The sequence below is a fragment of the Hyaena hyaena genome, unplaced genomic scaffold, assembly GCF_003009895.1.
Source record: "Hyaena hyaena isolate Hyena2069 unplaced genomic scaffold, ASM300989v1 scaffold_866, whole genome shotgun sequence".
NCBI classification, from domain to species: domain Eukaryota; kingdom Metazoa; phylum Chordata; class Mammalia; order Carnivora; family Hyaenidae; genus Hyaena; species Hyaena hyaena.
Window position 1 is genome coordinate 411,343 of NW_024081499.1, and position 14,169 is coordinate 425,511.

Below are 14,169 nucleotides of genomic sequence, written 5' to 3' on the forward strand. Positions count from 1 at the left end.
AAACTATCTAGTCTAATTACTCCTGAGAGAAGGAGATGAAAAGGTGGGTAGTTGTAGAATTTACATCTATAGAATGGACTAAATGTGACTGTTTAAGCGAGCCAGTGACCAGAATTAATCAGGTCAGTGTTCTGGTAAAAAAAAAAAAAAAAAAAAAGGAGGAGGTCAGCTCTCTAGCAGTGATGGGCATAGTTTGATCCAATGCGTCAGGCGGGAGTTCTGCCTCGGCGGTTGTGGGGAGAAGAGTGGTGGTGCTCCAGTCCCTTCTTGAACCAAGTGCTGCACCTCACATTTTTGGGTGTGTAAACTCCCCGTGCTGGGGTACTCAGCCAAGGTGGGTCACGCTCTATATCCCAGGCCAGGCCTAGTTTCCAAATCCCAGTCCTAGCGCCCCACTGAAATTGCCATAGACACAAACTCGCAGGCGATCACCTCAGGGCAATTTCAAGCCTCTTGACTAGCCCTGGGGACTGAGCCAGAATCGCTGCTCCCATCTCCTCCAGGTCAGGTTGGCGAGCAAAGATGGTGTTCACCTGGGGGGTGCCTCGTGTCCGCTGGAGAGCAGGAAACCGGGTCCCTCTGGGTCTCGTCACCCAAAACACAAAGCGGTCAAATCTCCCAGTTTTAAACCCTTTGCCTCCCCTCTAGGGATCCAGCCGAGCCAGAAGCACAAAAGCGCGGTTAGCGCATGGCCCCTCCAGGTCGAGTTGGCGCACACAGGAATTTGGTGCCCATGCAATTGTTTTCCCGGGGATTGTTTGGGTCAGCTGGAGAGCCAGAGACTGGGTCCCTCTGTGCCCCAAGTGAGGTTTTTCTGTTCCCCAGAGACAGTGACCATGTCTTGAGTAGTTTGGCCTCTCTATTTCCCCTCTCACTCCCTGCAGAGGAGGATCGCCCCTGTCCCTCTGGGTCTCTGATCCTGGCTCGATTTTATCTTCCCCAGTTCGCACTAACATTAGAAGGTTTTTTCAGTGGATTCTGCCTCTTTTTCCTCCCTATCTCCTGGATTCTGTAAGGTTTACTATGGCTTCAGATCTTCTCCGTGCAAGACATGGGGGCAAGTGCAATGTATGGAGCTCCCTACTTCTCTGCCATCTTTTCCTCTCCTTAATTTTTAATTTAACATCCTTTATTTCCCTGTTGAAATTTTTCATTTTGAAATATCAATTGCATGAACCATGTTTTCTTTTTTCAATTTATTTTAAGTTTATTTATTTTGAGAGAGAGATCATGAGCAGGGGAAGGGCAGAGAGAGAGAGAGAGAGAGAGAGAATCTTAAGCAGGCTCTGTACTATAAGCACTGAGCCAACGCGAGGCCTCAATTTTTTTACATTATTGATTTTCTACTATTCTTTTATATAATATTAGCCATCTCTGGATAAGCACAAAACAGGGTATGGGATTGTTCTCATCTGGTTGACTTGATGCATAGGAAGAATATCTTTTTTTATTCTAAGAGTCCTTCTGGGCCACCTAGGTGGTCGGCCAGTGAATCGTCTGCCTTTGGTTCAGGTCATGATCTCATGGTTCCTGAGTTCCAGCTCCACTTTGGGCTCTCTGTTGTCCACACTTTAGATCCTCTGTCCCCCCACCCTGTCTCTACCAAGTTGCACACTCTCTCTTTGAAAAAAAAAGAGTCCTTCTACTACTGCTATTCTAGGCTAACCCACTCACTATTCTACAATAAACTCTCTCTCTCACACCCCAGAATAAGCTTGTTCAATTTTGTTTTATTTGTTTATTTTTAATTTCAGCATTGTACTCATATACGGAGAGTCAACTATGTCCCAGCTACTGCAACTACACGGTTTGGGCCATAAGTAATGGAGAGACACTTGCCAACCAGTCTGTACCTATTGGTTTTTTCTGACCACTCTTCCCAATCTACCCATGCACCTACTCTGGCTTGACTGCTGCCTTTTTTGCTGTTACTACTGTATTCCTAGTATCAGGTAAGTGGATATCTATTGTGTTATAGGTTAGGGAGAGTTGCCAGTGCTTCTGATTCTTGGCTATGATGTTTTGTATAACTATTCAGCAATGCTCTCCAGTACCACTACCATTTAGAGAGCTCTAGTCTGGAAAATATGAGTTGAACACTCACCCTTAATGGCAAAAATGCTTTTCAGCTTTGGCCCACTAACGAGCCTTTCCAAATTATATTCCTATGTCCTGGACAACCTAAGAACATGAAAGGGAAAGTAAAAAAGTTGGGGTGCCTGGCTGGTTCAGTAAGAAGAGCATGTGACTCTTGATTTTGAGGTTGTAAGTTCAAGCCCCACATTGGGTATAGAGATTTAAAAAAGAAAGACCAAGAAGTGATTAAACTTCTCAACTCCAAGTTAATTGTCTTTGGCTCTTTTCTATGTTGAGATGGGTACCTGCTAAAGTTCTTTTTTGAACTTTCTAAGCTTTAAAAGCTTGGATTTTTTTTCAGTTTTTATGGTCATATCTGAGTATGGATCTGCATTATTAAACTTGCTATATCATTTTTTATCTCAGTGACATGTTATGAAGGTAGAAGTTTGCAGCTTACACTCAGTGCATCATTTTTCTTTGATAATGTCGGAAAAAGCCAGATAGTACCCCATTCAATTATCTCTTTCTGGTTCAGCTTTCCCCATCTGACCTGGGATAGAGTTTCCTGTCTGCTCCATGTATTCTATGATTATCTCAGTGTTAGTGTGTAAAACACTATGGATGCTTCAATCTCTTCTAATGGACAACAGGTTCCTTGATGGAGCCAAAGAGTATCTCTCAAGCACATGCATAACATCTAGCACATTCCCCAGGACAAAATTTGCTTAACGATCTCCCTATTAAATGTGCCCAGGAAGGTAAATGGCAATTTGTCCCAGGACAAATAGATGTCTACCATTTTATGAAAAGTTCTGAAATGGAGAACTTGTTTTTTCACACTACGATTTCCCAAACTGGAAAATATTTTCTTAATTTTCAACCTGTATAACTTATATCTGCTCAAGTAAGTAGCACAGCATATAATGACTTCTCATTGTTTCTAAAGGTTTATCCAAGAATCATGCTGCTATGAGTGAGAAGTGTGGTTAGTATGTGTTTCCTACACAATAAACAAAGCTTGTTAGGAAAAATGGGATGAAAAGAAACATTTAACAGAGACTGCCCCTCGCAGAAAAATTAAAAGTAAACTTTATTAAAATCAACTCTTGTTAAAAATGGGAAAGAATTTTTATGTACAAAGAAGAAAGGGAGTTGAAAGTTATAAAAAGGGGGAAAAAAAGCTTGCAATGTTCAGTGACGTATTTACTCACCTCAGTCTACTTTGCCAGAGAAGGGGAGGAAATAGGAGTTTTAGAATGGCAAGCTTCAACTTGGCAATTCTCAATGTGAATTTTTGACTAAAGGTGTTCTGAAAGTAGAACAAATTTATTTTCCAAGTATTTGATTTTTGTCCATGTTACAGATCCCACCATTGTCCAGCCTCAGAAGATCCAAGGAAAGAGGAGCTCTTAGATAGCCTAAACTGTGGGGTGCGCAAGTGGCTCAGTTTTTAAGCATCTGACTTCAGCTCCTGTCATGATCTCAAGGTTCGTGAGTTTGAGCCCTGTGACCAACTCTCTGCTGATAGCTTGGAGCCTGGAACCTACTTCAGATTCTGTGTCTCCTTTCCGCTATCCCTTCCCCACTCTGCATTCCGTCTCTTTCTCTCAAGAGAGAATAAACATTAAAAAACTTTTTTTTTACAAAAAGAAAAGCTAACCTAATGGCTGTAATATCAGTTTGTATATGGTTCAATTAAGTGTATAAAATCAGAAGTGTTCTAAACACCGTCTGATTCCACTGGAACATTGATACTAGATAACACTAAAATAATTTACAGTTGCTTCCACCCCTGTTGCATTGTCTCAACCAATGTTTAGTGCATCTTGTTTTACAAAGGTACTAATGATACTCAACATGGCTCGAGAATCCATTTTTCAGAGGCTAACTGATCACTTTGAAATCTATAAATACTACAACCACTTTATTCTACCATAAAATAAGTAAATTAGCCAGCTATAGCTTTAGTTGTTGAATTAATGCTTTGATTTGTTTGAATGAAATAATTTTAACATTTTCCAGAGAAAGAAAAAAATATAAATGAATGCGAGCTCTAGCCTGCAGTAGCAATGTATGTTAATGGAGATGATTATACAATTCACACTTCTCATTTCACAGTGTCCAGGCCTTAACTAAGCCCATATAAAAAGCATATTGAAAATGTAAAGTTGCAGATTTATGTTTTTGCTTTATTCTATTGGCACCATAAATTTTGTTCTCTTTATTTTGCCCTCTTTGTTCACATTTACAAGTGACAAATTTTGTGTGTTTTACATTTTATATGTGGTTCATCTATTTACTTTGTATTCATTTTCCACATAGGATGGCATAAGTCTATAGTGTAATGCAGCTGATATTGAATTTTATATTGCTATTGGGCATATACTGCATAAGAAGTTTATCTGATCTCTAACTTAATCGCAGAAAAATATTGCTAAAGGGAAAGTTTGTTTCATAACAATGAGACCTATGCCTTCATAAAATGTATTTAACTTTAAATGTATTACATAGCATTAATATATAATTTTCATATTTTCTGCCACAGTTAGATGAGATTTATTGTACATAGCTATTGAATTTGAGCCAAACTAATTATGTAAGTAAAGAAGTCTTTATATGATGTGATTTAAGCATATCTAGATAGGTTATCAATGTCTTGTTAATGCTATGGATATACAGCAAATAAAGCAAACAAATATTTCAGGAACACATACTTTTATGCTATTTAAAAGTTAAGCCATAGAAATGAAATAGTGGGTAATGTGTTAGTTCCACCACCTGAAGTAGTAGTTAGTTCAGAGCAGACGAAAACCTGTATGTTCAAAACTTACAAAAAACGCTTCTTGAAGCATTCCATAAATCTAGGGCTATATTCATCTTCTTTTGTGCTTCATCTAGGCCTGTAAAAAGAGACGTATCACTTTCCCATTATAGTGCCATATTTGAAATGCTCCATTTATATTTTTAATGCCTTTCGTATCTATTTCCTTATATAGTTTAATAGCATACTTAGGCTTTCTAGGCCAGGAAAAAGAAATAACTAAAGACAACAGAGTGCACTGCAGCTGACTGAGTATCTGTATTTGAAATAGGCCAGTTAACGTAGAAAACAATAGGTCTTTTGGAAAAGACCTACAAGTGTAATATATTTCTTTCCTTATTTCAGCTGTGCTTATAATGATATTTGCTCCTAGTAATTGAGTTCAATAGATCTACCCCAAACCAACCTCAAAATAAGTGATTAATTTTATTTTCCTTTCTGAGATCATTTCTTGTCCATCTTTTACATAAACAGTTGCCATGGCACACTTTAATAGTGCCTGCTTTAAATAGCCAGGAAGTGTGGGATCTTGTCTTACTCATCCCTCTACATTTTCACGACTTAACCGAAGCTCCAGCCTAGTAATGTATCAAAAAACACTATGCATTCACCTTTGCACATAAATTATTTCCCCAGAAAATGAGAGGTTTCATATTATAATAGCTGTAGCATATTTTTCACATTTGCTGAAAATTAACCAAGAAGGGATTTATTGAGAAGAAAAAATATTAAAGCATCACTTTGTAATCAGAGTGAGGAAAATGCCCCAAAACCATATCTTTATCTTGATGAGATAATATGGACTGTTGTCTAATAGATCTATACTCCAGGCCTTGTCTCTTAAGAGTCTGTTCAGTACTGGTGGTCTCAGATGATGTATGAAATGGCTGATAGGCATTTTAGTGGTTTCTGAAAAAAAGAAATTTTCATGGATACATATGATATATAAATTTAATTATAATTTTACATACATAGCCATTATATTATTAATAATCATAAAATCTGCAAAGGTTGGTGCTATTTTTCAAGAATGTTTTGCCTAACATTCAGTTGATAGAGCACAAAGCTTCTCAATGAACATGATTTCCTATGGTTTGTGTTTGGCATTTTCATTAATTTAATTTCTATTTTATGATGATATGATATGTTATATTACATTGCCCTAGGGTATAGACCCTATGATGACTCTCAATGATCTCTTAGTGTGCATCCCATTGTGTAATAACTTCCCTTGGGAGCAGATGAGACCTATGACTTAGGTCTAATTAATAGAATATGGCAAGGTGATAGGATGTCACTTTCATAATTAAGTGACTTTATATAAGACTCTATCTAGACAGACTGGAAAGAGAAATTCTCCTTGAAGGCCTGGTAGAGCAACCTGGGGAGAAGACTATATGAAAGGTACTGTGGGAAGCCTCTGGGAACTGTGGGTGACCGCTAGAAATGGCAACTTCTAGCCTGTGGAAAGCTAAAGCCCGGAGTCATAGAGTAACAAGAAAATAAATTGTGACAACAACCTGTGTGAGCGGTAGAAATGAATTCTTTCCCAGTCACACTTCCGGATGAGAATGCAGCCCAACTAATACTTTCATTGAACCTTTGGAGCCCTGAATAGAGGACGTTGTCAAGTCATGTCCAGATTCTTGACCTATGGCAATTGTGAAATAAGGAGTGTGACTTTTATAAAGCCCCAAGATAGTCATTATTTGTTACACAGCAATAGAAAATTAATAAAATCACTAATCTACAATGATGTATCTATGGTTTAAAAATTGCTCACTGAAGAAGTCAAAGTAGCAATGTGATACTCAGAATAAAGTTGTAATAATAGTGAACAGGGCTGTATTACAGATATATAATGTAAATCTATTTGTGCTAAATAAGTGAATGTGAAAGTTTAATGCATGTGTACATAAAAACAAAGAAATTTCTGTATATAATTTCATTGGAACAGTGATTAGTTTGCTTCAATCCAACGTTTATTTTCTCTTATAAAACTTTTCCCCAAAATAGTACTACATCATCACAAATTATCAGGGATTTTCAAATTAAATATTGTAATCATTGGTAACCAATCAAATTATTTTATATTTTCACAAACTACAAATGAATATTTCTAGTTAAAGAAAGAGTTTTGTCAGTAAATTCGGAAAGAAGACCAAGTATAGAAGAATCATTCAAAGTTTCACTCCACATATAACACTAATAGACATGACATAAACTACTGCCAAGAGTCTTAGAAAACCAGACTAATAATATGCTCAGAAAGAAAATAGAATTAGCAGTTGGCAGAATTCCTGTCTCAAATGGCATTCTTTGTCATTACACACTATCAGTGGCATAGAATATAGAAGAAAAATAAATAGCCCATATGTTTCTTAATAGATATGTCACTTTAGACTTGTCTGAAACAACTAATATCAAAGTATGAATCAGCCCTGGGCATATGTTTGGAATCTATGTAAGAATGAATGACTTCTTTTTTAACTTTTTATTTTTAAGTAATTTTAGATTTACAGGAGATTTACAAAGATTACACAGAGAGCTACTATGTAACACAGATTCCATCTCATATTATTATGATAAATTAATCAAAATTAGGAAAATGTCAGAAAAATATTAACTAAATTATATGCTTTATTAATATTTCAGTAGTTTCCCCCCCAAAAGTCCTTTTCATGTCCCAGTGTACAACTCAGTTTACCATGTTGCATTTAATCAGCCCTTTGCCTTTAGCTTCCTTCAGTCTGTGAAATTTTGTCTTGTCCTTCCTAAACATTGGTCCTTTTACTTAATGTTTAACTTTTTTACATTTTATTACAATATTTATTTATTTTTGAGAGAGAGAGAGAGTGTGAGCAGTGGAGGGGCAGAGAGAGAGAGGAAGACACAGAAGTCGAAGCAAGCTCCAGGCTCTGAGCTGTCAGCAAAGAGCCCGATGCGGGTCTCAAACTGATGAACTGTGAGATCATGACCTGAACTGAAGTTAGACGCTTAACTGAGCCACATAGATGCCCCTAAAACTGGTACTTTTTAAGAGTATTATTTAAGTTTTCTGTAGAATATCCCTCAATTTGGGTTTGTTTGATGTTTTCTTTTAATTAAAATGGGATAAGGATTTGGGGGAAGACAAATATAGAAGGGAAATGTCCTTCTCATTACATAAATATATAATATCAATATGACTTCTTCCTGGCCATTTTAACCTTGCTCACATGGTTAAAGTCATATCTGCTAGATTTCTCCACTCTAAAGTTATACCTTTTCTTGTCCATTTTCTGCTTGTTATAAGCAAACCACTCGTTCTATCCCACATTCAAGGAAAGAAGAATTAAACCCTACCTCCTGGAGTGAAAAATATCAGAGACTTTATGGACATAAGTTAAACAACCATAGTAATTAAGAAATATTTGCAGGGAGATACTTTGAGGTTATGGAACTATTTTATTTTTCCTCAAAGTTTGACTGCTAATTATATCAGTCATCAGTGGCTCATGCCTGCAGCAATTATTACTGTCATGTTTTAATGGTGGTCTTCTATTTCCCTCACTTATTAGTGGACTTCATTAATTATTTGGGATTCATCTATAAGAAAGATATGCACCTTTTCCTTTATTTTTAAAATCATTTATTTGTATGAATATGTACTCATGGATATTTATCTTATTCTTTGCCTTACAATCCAATAACATTGATTTGTTTTGCTGATAAAATATTCTAGCTTTGAACATTGAAAGCCATTTCAGGTTGGCTGCTATATCCTTTTGAAATGTACTCAGTCTTTGCTTATAGCACCTCCTTATGCTTGGCATAACAAGATGCGAGGTTCATCTTACATTTTCCTAATTATAGCCCTAGAGTCACCCATTGCTCAAAGGAGCCCTGATCCTTTTCTTGGAGAGTGGAATTTAAAATCCATTGTCTCCATATGAAGGACACTCATTTCACTTAGGGTGTTACAGGCTGTAGGCCTTCTCAGTAGACAGACTAAGAAACATGTATAGTAACCTATGTATACATACATATGTATATCAGTATATCTATTTATCTGATGTATATTAAGATAAATATAAATTTATGATGATGTATTCCACTCTAATCTATTACCACAGGGTCCATTCATGCCTTCCACCTTGCATTTATGTAATTTATTTTTCTGACAATGAGAGACCTAGTTCCCATTATCTTTACTTACTTACTTATTCAACCTAACATGTATGTAAATCAATTTCAGAAATGCTAATAGAATTCGTATGAGTAACAAATTTATAAACTATAGTATGAGTAGCAAATTTATAAACTAGAGTATAATGTTATTGTACAGTTTTATTTGTTTAGTCTTCCATCTTTATCTAGTCAAAACATTGTTTTTGAAAGTTACTAAGGTCAGCTTCTCCCCCCTAACTTTCATGTAACCTGTGGTTACAGAATAAGATTCCCTTTTCATAGCCTACATTTCATACTGTGATTGATATCCTGTTTGATTTTCCTTATAGTTTGCATAAAGTTCATGCTTTGTGTTGTACTGTTCTATTGGCTGTGAAAATGCGTAGAGCCATATTGAGGCATTATGTAGAAGTATCGTTCCAGTATCTAAAAATTCTCTGATGCCGTCCCCTTTACTCAGCCTCACACGTCTTATAAATCTCTAGCAATCAGTGACCGGTCTTCTATCACTATTGTTTTGCTATTTCCAGAAAGCTGTGTACATGGAATGATACAAAAGGTAGCCTGTGGGTTTGGCTTCTTTCAAATAGGAAAATACACTTACAGTTAATACATGCTGTTGTGGAACCAATAGATGATTTTTCTTAGAGCTGAATGGTAATCCATTTTATGAATGTACAACAGTTGACGTATTCATTCACCTGTTGAAGGATAGCTTGTTATTCCTAGGTTTTGACCATTATCCATAAAGCTGTGATAAACATTCACACACAGGTTTTATATGAACAGAAAATTTCAGTTTACTTGGGTAAATATATAGGAGTAGGATTGCCAGATTGTTTTTTAAGTATATAATTAACATTTTAAGAAACTGTGAACCTGTTTCCAAAGTGCCTGTACCATTTGCCTTCCCAGCAGCAATGAATGAAAGTTCCTAATGTCCTGTACTGCATTTTCCCCAGCATTTCATACTGATAGTTTCTTCTTTTTTAAAGTTATTCTAAAGACATGTTGTGTTATATCATTGTGGTTTTATTTGAATTTCTATAATGACTAATAATTTTGAGGATTTTTATAGGCTTTCTTTCCATTTGTATATCTTTTGCAGGAGAGTTCTTTTAGATCTTCTGCCTAATTTTTCCATTGAAAATTTTTTTTAATTTAGAGGTGTGTTTATATATATGTATGTATTATATAAGTCATTTATAAGATGGGTTCTTGACAAATATATTCTCCTAATTAGTGAGCTGTATTTTAATTTTCTTACCAGTTTATTTTGCAGAACAAAAGATTAAATTTAATGAAGTTCTATCTATTATTGTTTTTATGGACTGTGCTTTTGCTAACATATGTAAAAACTGATCACCAAATCCAAATCCATGCAGATTTTCTTCCATGTTTTCCTCTAAAGATTGTATAGTTTTATATTTTACATTGAGGGCTAATGATATATTTTAAGTTAACATTTTAATAAGGTGTGAGGCATGTACTGAGGTTCATTACTTTGCATATGAACATTTACTTGGCTCACATCATTTGATGAAAAGATTATCCTTTCTCTATCCAATTGGTTTTGCACTTTGATCAAAACTTAGTTGCTTTTGGGGTGCCTGGGTAGCTCAGTTGGTTAAGTGTTTGAATCTTGGTTTTGGCTCAGTTCATGATCACATGTTTTGTGAGTTCAAGCCTCATGTTGGGCTTTGTGTTTACCTGAGCGTGCTTGGGATTCTCTCTTCCTTCTCTGCCCCTCCCACTTGTGCTCTCTCTCTCTCTCTCAAAAATAAACTTTAAAAAATGATTTAAAATTTGATGTTTTCTTCTCTTTCCCTTTTTATTTAAAATGACCATGTTTTTTAGAGCGTGTTTACGATATTCACAACAATATTGAGAGCAATGTACAGAGATTTCCCATATACCTCACTCACATGGGCCTAGTGAGAAAATGGGATAGCCTCCCCATTGTCAACATCATTCACCAGATTGGTACTTTTTTTTGAAACAAAGGATGAAACTACATTGACACATCATAATCACCCAAAGTCTAGAGCTTTCCATGGGGTCCATTTGGCATTGCGAATTCTACGTGTCTGGATAAATGTTTAGTAACATATGTCCATCATTATAATATCATACAGAGTATTTTCTTTACCCTAAAAATCCTCTGATCTCTAGGCAGAGATTTATTTCTTCCTACCTTAACCCTGGTAACCTCCAATCTTTTTACTTTTTCCATAGTTTTGCCTTTTCCAGAATGTCATAGAGTTGGACTCATACACTATGTAGACTTCTCAGATTAGTTTCTTTCTTTTAGTAACATATATTAATGTTTCTTCCATGTTTTCTCATGGCTTGATATCTCATATCTTTTTGAAACTGGATCATATCTCATTGTCTGGGTGTGTCACAGTTTGTTCATTCATTCCATTTCAGAAGGACATCTTGGTTGCTTCCAAGTTTTGGGAATTATGAAAAAGCTGCTATAAATGTCCATGCACAGACATAGTTTTCAATTTCTTTGAAGAAATACCAAAGAGCACAAATGCTGGATGGTGTGGTAGGAGTGTATCTAGTTTTGTAAGACACTGCCAAGCTGTATTCCAAAGTGGCTGTACCATTTTGCATTTCAACTGGTATGAGAATTATTGTCCCTCCACATTCTTGTCAGCATTTGGTTTTGGCCATTCTAAAGGGTATGAAGGAGTATCTCACTGTTTCAATGCGCATATCGCTGATGACTTATGATGTGGAGCATGTTTTCATATTTTTATTTGCCATATGTATTTCTTTCTTGGTGAGGTGTATGTCAAGTTTATTCAACCATTTTTTAGATGATTTTTTAAATAAAGTTGTTTTCTTAATAGTTGTTTTAAGAGTTCTTTGCATATTTTGGACAACAGTCCTCTCAGAGATTTTACAAATATTTTCTCCCAGTCTGTGGCTTGTCATCTATTTACATTATCTTTTGCAGACCAGAAGTTTTCGTTTTAATGAAGTCCAGATTATCAATTATTTCCTTCATGAAACATGTCTTTATTGTTGTTCCAAAAAGGCATCAATATACTCAAAGTCATCTAGATTTTCTCTGATACTATCTTCTAGAAGTTTTAAGTTTTGTATTTTACCTTTTGATCTGAGATCCATTTTGAGCTAATTTTTGTGAAGGGTGTAAGGTCTGTATCTAAGTACTTTTTTTTCACATGTGGATGTTCAGTTATTTCAGTAGCATTTCTTAAAGAGGCTATCTTTGTTTCATTGTAGTGTCTTCGTTCCTTTGCCAAAGATTAGTTGACTATGTATTTATGTCTGTCTATTTCTGGGTTCTCTCTTTTGTTCCATTGATCTATTTGTCTATTCTTTTGCCACTATCACAGTTTCTTGATTACTGTACCATTTCAGTAATTCTTGAGGTTGACTAGTGTCAGTCTTACAACTTTGTTCTTCTTCAATACTTTGTTGGTTATTCTGGTCTTTTGCCTCCCCATATAAATTTTAGAGGTCATTTGTCTATATCCATAAAATAGCTTTGTTCTATTTTGTCTTCCAATATGTTTCTGCTTTTATGGTTTTAATTAAGCATTGCATATAATTCCATTTTTTCTTCTTTCATAGAATTTAGCACTACTTCGTTTTTGTGGTTGCCCTAGAGACTATAATATACACTTACAACAGCTAATCAAAGTCCACTTTATAATTACAGTAGACCATTTCATGGGTAGTGTGAAAACCTTATAATAACAAAGTAATGCTGAGTCCTTTCAGCTGTCCCTTATATCATTGCTGTCATTCATTTCACTTCTGTATAAGCATATGTACATATGTAGAATATATGTGAAAAGTTCATAAGTGGGTACATTGTTGCTATTATTATTTGAATAAATTGGTATCTGTGAGGTCAATTAAGAATAAGAAAAAGAAAAGTTTTATATTACCTTCACTTATTCCTTCTTTAATATGTTTCCTTTCTTTATTAAAATACAATTTCTGACCTATAATACTTTTTTTTCCTCCAAGGAACTTATTTTAACATTTATTATAAGATAGGTCTCCTGGCAACATACTCTCCCAAATTTTATCTGAAAATGTTTTTATTTCTCCTGTACTTTTAAAGGAGAATTTTTAGGGAAAAGATTTCTAGGTTGGTGTTTTTTCTCTCTACATTTTATATTCATCATTTTCTTGCTTCCGTTCTTGTCTGGATAAATGATATGAAATTTTATCTTTCTTCCTTATAAGTAAGGCATTTTTTTAAGTTTTACTTTTTTTTTTTAAAGTTTATTTATTTTGAGACAGAGAGTGCATATGTGAGTGCACACAAGTGGAGGAGGGGCAGAGAGAGAGGGAGAGAAAGAATCCTGAGCAGTCTCCACACTGTTAACGAGGATCCCCACTCAGGGGTCTCCATCCCACGAACCATGTAATCATGACCTGAACCTAAACCAAGACTCTAATGCTCAATCAACTGAGCCAGCCAGTTGATTTTTTGGCTCTTGGTTTTGGCTCAGGTCATGATCACATGGTTCCTGGGTTTGAGTCCCACATCAGCTTTGGTGCTGCCAATGCAGAGCCTGTATGACATTCTCTCTGCTGCTGCTCTCTCTTTCTTTCTCTCTCTCTCTCTCAAAAAAAAAATGTTATTATGGTTTTGTTCAGTATTTTTTCTTTATACTTTTTGTAATTGAAAATATTATGTCTATATGTAGTTTTTAATTTTTTCCTGTTTATTCTGCTTGCTGTTATTTTTTTTTATTGAAAAAATAGAATAGGTGGGTTACCTGGGTATTTTAGTTGGTTAAGCATTCAACTCTTGATCTCAGCTCAGGTCTTCATGTCTTGATCTCAGCATTGTGAGCTGGGCATGGGGCCTACTTTACAAATATATATATATATTTGTAATTTAATATAATAAAATATGTATATGTATTTGGCATACTGTGTTTTATTTATTTATTTTTGAGAGTGGCAGAGAGAGAGGGAGGGAGAGGGAGTGCAAGCAGAGGAGGGCTGAGAGAGAGGGAGATACAGAATCCCAAGCAGGCTCCAGGCTCTGAGCTGTCAGCACAGAGCCAGATGTGGGGCTCTAACTTACAAACCGTGAGATC